This window comes from Cygnus atratus, chromosome 1, assembly GCF_013377495.2.
Source record: "Cygnus atratus isolate AKBS03 ecotype Queensland, Australia chromosome 1, CAtr_DNAZoo_HiC_assembly, whole genome shotgun sequence".
NCBI lineage: Eukaryota > Metazoa > Chordata > Aves > Anseriformes > Anatidae > Cygnus > Cygnus atratus.
In genome coordinates, this window is record NC_066362.1 from 51,189,925 (window position 1) to 51,196,457 (window position 6,533).

Here is a 6,533-nt window from a genome sequence, read left to right on the forward strand (position 1 = left end):
TTATGGAAAAGCATCTTTCTTCTGAAACAGTCTTTATTCCAAAGGGTAAAATTCAAGAATTCATAAATGGGGTGTACATCAACTTGGTCTGTATTCAGTAGCTTAACTGGCTTCGCTGCACTTCTGCTAAAAGATCAGGATTTCAAGTTTGGGTCATTAAAGACATACAGTTTTACAATTAGGAACTATTTCTGTTCTCCTTGTATATATTGTCTGCTTCAGTTCACTGAAGTTTTCAGACAAAAATGTGAGAGACACAAAGAAACAATTAGGAAAGATGTTTATAGCCTTCAGGAGGATTGTTCATTTTTGAATGAACCCGTTTTGTTGGAAAACAGATCTTTTCTCCCATATGGCACCTCAGAACAGAGTTTTGGCACTCAGGCTATTTGGAACACATTCCTGAGTGCTAATACACCTTTTTTTTTTTTTTTTCCTCAACTGCCTTTTTTAGTTTTCTGATGTGTCTAAGCAATCACTGTGCATTATGAACCTGTGGTGGTGTTTTTGTTTGTTTGCTTGTTTGTTTGTTTGTTTGTAGGGAGTGTTTGTTTGTGTGTGAGTTTTGTTGTTGTTGTTTCGGTTTGGGATTTTTGGCTGCGTTGAAAGTGAGATGAGGACATGGTAACTGCTTCTCTTTGGAGGTTGTTTTGTTTTGTTTTGTTTTGTTTTTCTTATCAGAATGGGAATTATTTGTAAGAAATATTTCCTCTACCAAAATGAGCTTGTACTTTCTTTTTCACTGATGTGAAAAAATAGTGGGGCTGAATTGCCATAGCAGTGATACTGAAGGGCATTCCGAAGGGAAAATGTTTTGGTAGTGAGCATGCAGAATGGCACACTGGATTACATCTGTGAGAAGAGGACAGTCACTAACAAAGTGAAAGATGACAAATATATCTCTAGTGCTCCTTAAACATTCTATAATTTAAAATATTTAAAGGTTTCTTCAAAGATCAGTGAAGTTGAAAGGGGTGTATGACTTCATTTAAACATACCTTTGATCACATCGTAATATGGCAATTATCTTTAATCATTTAACTGATGCTAGTGATGACACTTTGACAAAGTAACCATAAAAACTGGACATTGTTGGTATTGATGTTTTTTAAGAAATCAAACTCAGTTATCCAAAAATTCATTACAATCAGTTACCATGATTTTCCTGAAACTGAAAATTGGGTTCTACACTCTTCTCCTACTTTTGTTCTGGTCTTTCCACTGCCTCTCTACACTTTGTTGGTACAAGTATCCAGTGCAGTCAATGAATCAAACAGGGGAATAAAATATGGATCAGATCAGTTACCATTTGGTTGTGCATATGCTCGTGCTGGCATAACTGAGGGAATGGAGCTCAAGGGCTTCAGTTACACAGAAAAAAGACATTGTATATTGTTGTGGTTTAGCCCGGCTGGCAGCCAAACACCACACAGCCGTTCGCTCACCCTCCCCCCTCCCTCTCTGGGATGGGGGAGAGAACCGGGAAAGTGAAGCCTGTGAGTTGAGATAACGACAGTTTATTAAGACAGGAAAAATAATAACAATAATAATAATAATAATAATAATAATAATAGTAATAATGTGTACAAAATAAGTGATGCACAATGCAATTGCTCACCACCCGTTGACCGATGCCCAGCCTATCCCCGAGCAGCCGCGCCCCCACCCCGGCTAGCCACCCCTATATATTGTTCAGCATGACGTCAGATGGTATGGAATACCCCTGTGGCCAGTTTGGGTCAGCTGTCCTGGGTCTGTCCCCTCCCAGCTCCTGCTGCACCCCCAGCCTGCTCGCTAGCAGGACAGAGCGAGAAGCTGAAAAGTCCTTGGCTTGGTGTAAGCATTGCTCTACAACAATTAAAACATCAGCATGTTATCAGCGCTCTTCTCATCCTAATCCAAAACATAACACCCTACCAGCTACTAGGAGGAAAATTAACTCTGTCCTACCTGAAACCAGGACATATATATATTGACTAAGCAGTTATCTATAGTCCATGAGGTATTTATAAACCCTTTCCTTTATGTTGTCTGTACTGATATATACAATAATCTTCTTACTGTCTTAGATCTAAAAATATAAAAATGATAAATCAGGAGAGAGAAAGAGAAAAAGTTTAATCTAAACAGGTGAAGTAAAGCATAGAAATTCTAAGATTTAACAAGACCAAGTAATAAAACTACAGCACAGACATGAACAGGGCCCAGGTCTTAGTGTCTTCACATTGTTCAGCTGCAAATATTTTAGTTTGGTTTTGCTTCTTCACTGGCCTATTATAATTTATATAAACTGTAATTTTGTGTCCATAAGAAAAAGAAAAAAATTGCTTACTAATTCATGTATCTTAAAAAAGCAGGTCCTGTGAAAAAATTCTCTTTAGTTTCATTCATGTCTCCTGCTATGTTTTTGGTAACTATAGTTATAGACAAGCATTTTCCACACTTTAAAATGATACTGATTTGGGAATGTCAATTTGACATGCATAAATTAGGACTTACTCGAATACTAGTTCTGAATTTTCCATCTCCATAGCCAAAGAGTCTATGCTGTTGCTAGCAGACTGATAAAGACAGCTGAGAATAAACCAGGAGCTTTATGAATGAATTAAGAAAATTAAAAACAGAAAATTGAAGAAACATCTTTTGGTTGTATTAAATGAATTAAAAAAATACAATTACAATATATTAGTATATTAAATATTTCCCCCCCCAAAAAAAATCATAAACTTATGCATATTTTAAATGCATATTAAAAGCATAAAGTTAAATAACTATGTATAGCATGTCGATGGATGATTGTTGAGTGAGTGCATGAGGCTTCAGAGAGAAGACGTAAAGGCTGCTGTAGGACCTTGGCAGTTGTCCCAGTTTCTGTGTCTGGATGTCTACCTTCAGTGTATCCCACACTTCCCACCACTGTCTGAAGGTTCCTACTCTAAGATAACTAAGAGCGTGAGCAGAAGATAATCACAAAGACAAACTTCACTGACAGTAAACAAGTTTCTTAGTGAGAGGATACAGTGTCATGGCAGTATGGAAAGAATGCTGTGGGGGCAACAAAGAGGAGTGTGTTTTTCTGCATACTTGTAAAGGAAAGGAAAGGAAAGGAAAGGGAAGGAAGGAAGGAAGGAAGGAAGGAAGGAAGGAAGGAAGGAAGGAAGGAAGGAAGGAAGGAAGGAAGGAAGGAAGGAAAGAAAGAGAGAAAGAAAGAGAGAGAGAGAGAGAGAAAGAGAAAGAGAAAGAGAGAGAGAGAAAGAGAGAGAAAGAAAGAAAGAAAGAGAAAGAAAGAAAGAAAGAAAGAAAGAAAGAAAGAAAGAAAAAAAAAGAAAGAAAGAAAGAAAGAAAGAAAAAGAAAAAGAAAGAGGAAAGAAAAAAAAAAAAAACAGAAAAACTACATAATAGGATGGAAGAGAGAAAGAGAGATAGTGAGACTAAAAAGGATAAAACTACATCAATCCTTTCCATTTCATAGCTGACAGGTCACAAAAGCTATGACCTTTAGTAAAGTAATTTTAAAAAATGACAAGGATGGGAAAAAAAATGTTCTATCTTCTACTACAGCCAATCCCACTGGGAGGCAAGTAGAGACTGAGAGATGTCAGAGAGCTATAGCACAGATCAATATCAGGTGGATTCAGAAGGCAGGAGAGAATAGAGAAAATAAAGACAAAGAGACAGTAGAATTTGCACCCACATGAATTCTTTTCTATCACTTAAAGCCAGCAGTTCAGACAAAAAGTTATTTTCTATTTCTGCAATTTACATTCTTTTTTAATAATATATTTTTTGGTAGTGCTAAAAAAGAAATAGTCTAAAGGGACCTATGAAGTTAGGTTTGGCAACACTAGATTTGTACTAATGAAACCATGCAGACTTTCATTGTGAAGGCCAGGTTCTGAGTTATGTGCATCTTGAAATGTCTGAAACTGAGTTCAGTTCAGAAGATATTTCCAAATGAACCCAGTCTATATAAGTATTATCAGGCTACTCAATTTATTTGATTACAGAGGTTTATTTATTTTTTTTTTAACTACGAAAGTTTTGTGTTTCTGTTCTAGATAAGTGTAAAAATACCAGAAGTGCTGTACTCACAGTTTTTTACATTTGTGATTCTGTTTTTTGTTTTGTTTTGTTTTGTTAATTAAAAATAAAGAAAGTAAAAAGAAGGAAGTTTAACAAAAGAAAAGAAAATATAATGTAACCTCTCGACATTTTCAAATTAATTTCATTTGCTTGGGGTCAGTAAATGGGAAAAGTCATTAATTGTTTTTGGACAGGATTCAGCTTCATTAGTACTGATGTTCAGTGCCATTTTAGATATTACTGGATATCACAGACATCTGGGATCTGGGGTTTATTAATAGGATATGGGATCCATGGGAAATAATCAGCCACCAGAAGCATCAGCTGTAGGCCAAGCATTATTGCTATCCATTAGGATAAAAGATGGCACTAAACCTCAATATTAAAGCAACCTAAAACTGAGGCATCTGATTTACAATAGGCAGTGTAAAACCTCTTACAGTGAGTACAGAGATAACCGTTCTCCAGACAACTATACTTTGCATGCTAGGTTGAGTTAAAAGCTGAACAGAGACGACAACCTCTCAGGGTATTTCTCTTGTAAGAGGCTGAAATGAGACTTGGATTAGACAAGACTTCTAGTAGAGTACTTTCCAGTAGACTGACTGACTAACATGTATCTAATTGTTTTGCCTTTTATCTCAGTTTCCCCCACACACTCACACCCTGAAGAATACTCAGCCTGATGCTTTAAACTGAAGTTCCTAGTCTATACTTTCTCAAAAATTAAATCAATATTTACTGCCACAGTTTGTTTTGCTAATCTCAATTCATTAAACAAAATCTTGAGGATCAGTTTGAAAGGTATTGTAATGTCTTCAGTATAGCCTTTATTTCACAGACACTGACATTTTGCAATAATTTCAATGTGTATATCTGCAAGGAACAGTACATTGACTAATTAATGTTGTATGTTACTAAACTCACCTTTCTTCATAAATTCCTTCTGTGTTCTAGAAATTGTCTAAAATAATAAAAAGAATTGTATTAAAAAAATATGCTCTTACAAATTAAGTATGAACTTAAACATCTTTGAGCTTTACTGAGATAATCATATTCACCAGTCATACAATCTGTGAGTCCATGGTGTATGTGTTTAGAGTGAATATTAAGTTGCCGAATAGATAAAAAACTGATTCCAAAATGGTCAAAGCTTCCTAACACTTAAAAAAACGAAGTGTCTAATTCTAGCTATAAGGGCTTGTCAGTAACTGGATCTGACCTTTTGCCATTTCACAGTTCACATACTATTGCTATGTCCAAGCCCTCATTAGCCTTGCTCAGAGCTCCAGAGTGCATGCTGGAGTCTGCAGTGGCTAACAGGGAGTGAAAGTGTTCACGGTTTTCATCTAATGTGGTTTTCCAGCTTTAGACGCTCCTTTGTAATTTGGAATAAGGGTACCACCTACTGGCCATAAGCTTTTACATTCAGTGTCACTAATTGCTTCCTTATTGATTAAAACAACCTAATTTCATATTTCATAACATTATAGGCATGCAAATTTGCATAGTGTTTTTTTGTTGTTTTAAAAACATTTATTGCTAAGGGGCAAAGGATTGAGAAAAATATTATACAGAACTTCTACTTTAGCAAAGTTTTATTAATGCAGGTATGAATTCAGATATGAACAAGCAGCTTGATTTCTCCGTTAATAGACAGGAATGGTCTCCATAATAATGTGCTTTCCTACAAGGAAATGTGGAAGATTGCTCTTTCCTCTCCTTCCTTTGAAGACATCCACAGGGAACAACAAAGTCTTCCTGCTCATGACTTTTATCTCACATCTCATAACTCTATCCTACATGTTTTTTGCCTCTGCAGCAGCAGCAAGGCATGCCCAAACTCTTTGTCTTCAGCCTTCATTTTCCACCAGTGCATAAAGCGCAAAAGAGGAGAGGAAGAGACAGAGCTTCTTTTAGGAGTATTGAGGGTCCACAGAAAGAAGAAAAGGTCCTGTAAGTGCTAGGACGTGAGTGATCTAGGTTGGGGCCAGGAGAACCTCAGCAGTTGTTCTCATTCCTCACCCAGCCTGCTCAAGACTACTCACCCTTGAACTGTCAACTCTGTGAAATACTGATCTTTTGTAACCTTACTTCTAAGGCCAAATTTCTGCAAGTTCCCATTTACCTACTTTGGTCTCAACCACCCACTAAAAACAAGCCTCATAGACTCAACAGCCATTGCCTTCATACCTGAATGCCCAGCCTTGCTACCTTGCTACCAGCCTACTAACATCTTTCTCCTGGACACATCCCAATGTTCACCTCAACCTCTTGCCACCACAGCTCATTCTTCCTGCCTCATGCCCTTTATTCTCCTCAGACCTCATCAGCCAGTAATCTTACCAAACTGAATTTGCCTAGGTGGAAAATCTGGAATTGGCCCTGGCTTGAAATAGAAACATTTCACACAGTGAATAAGAAAAACATTTAATTAAACAAAAAGAAAG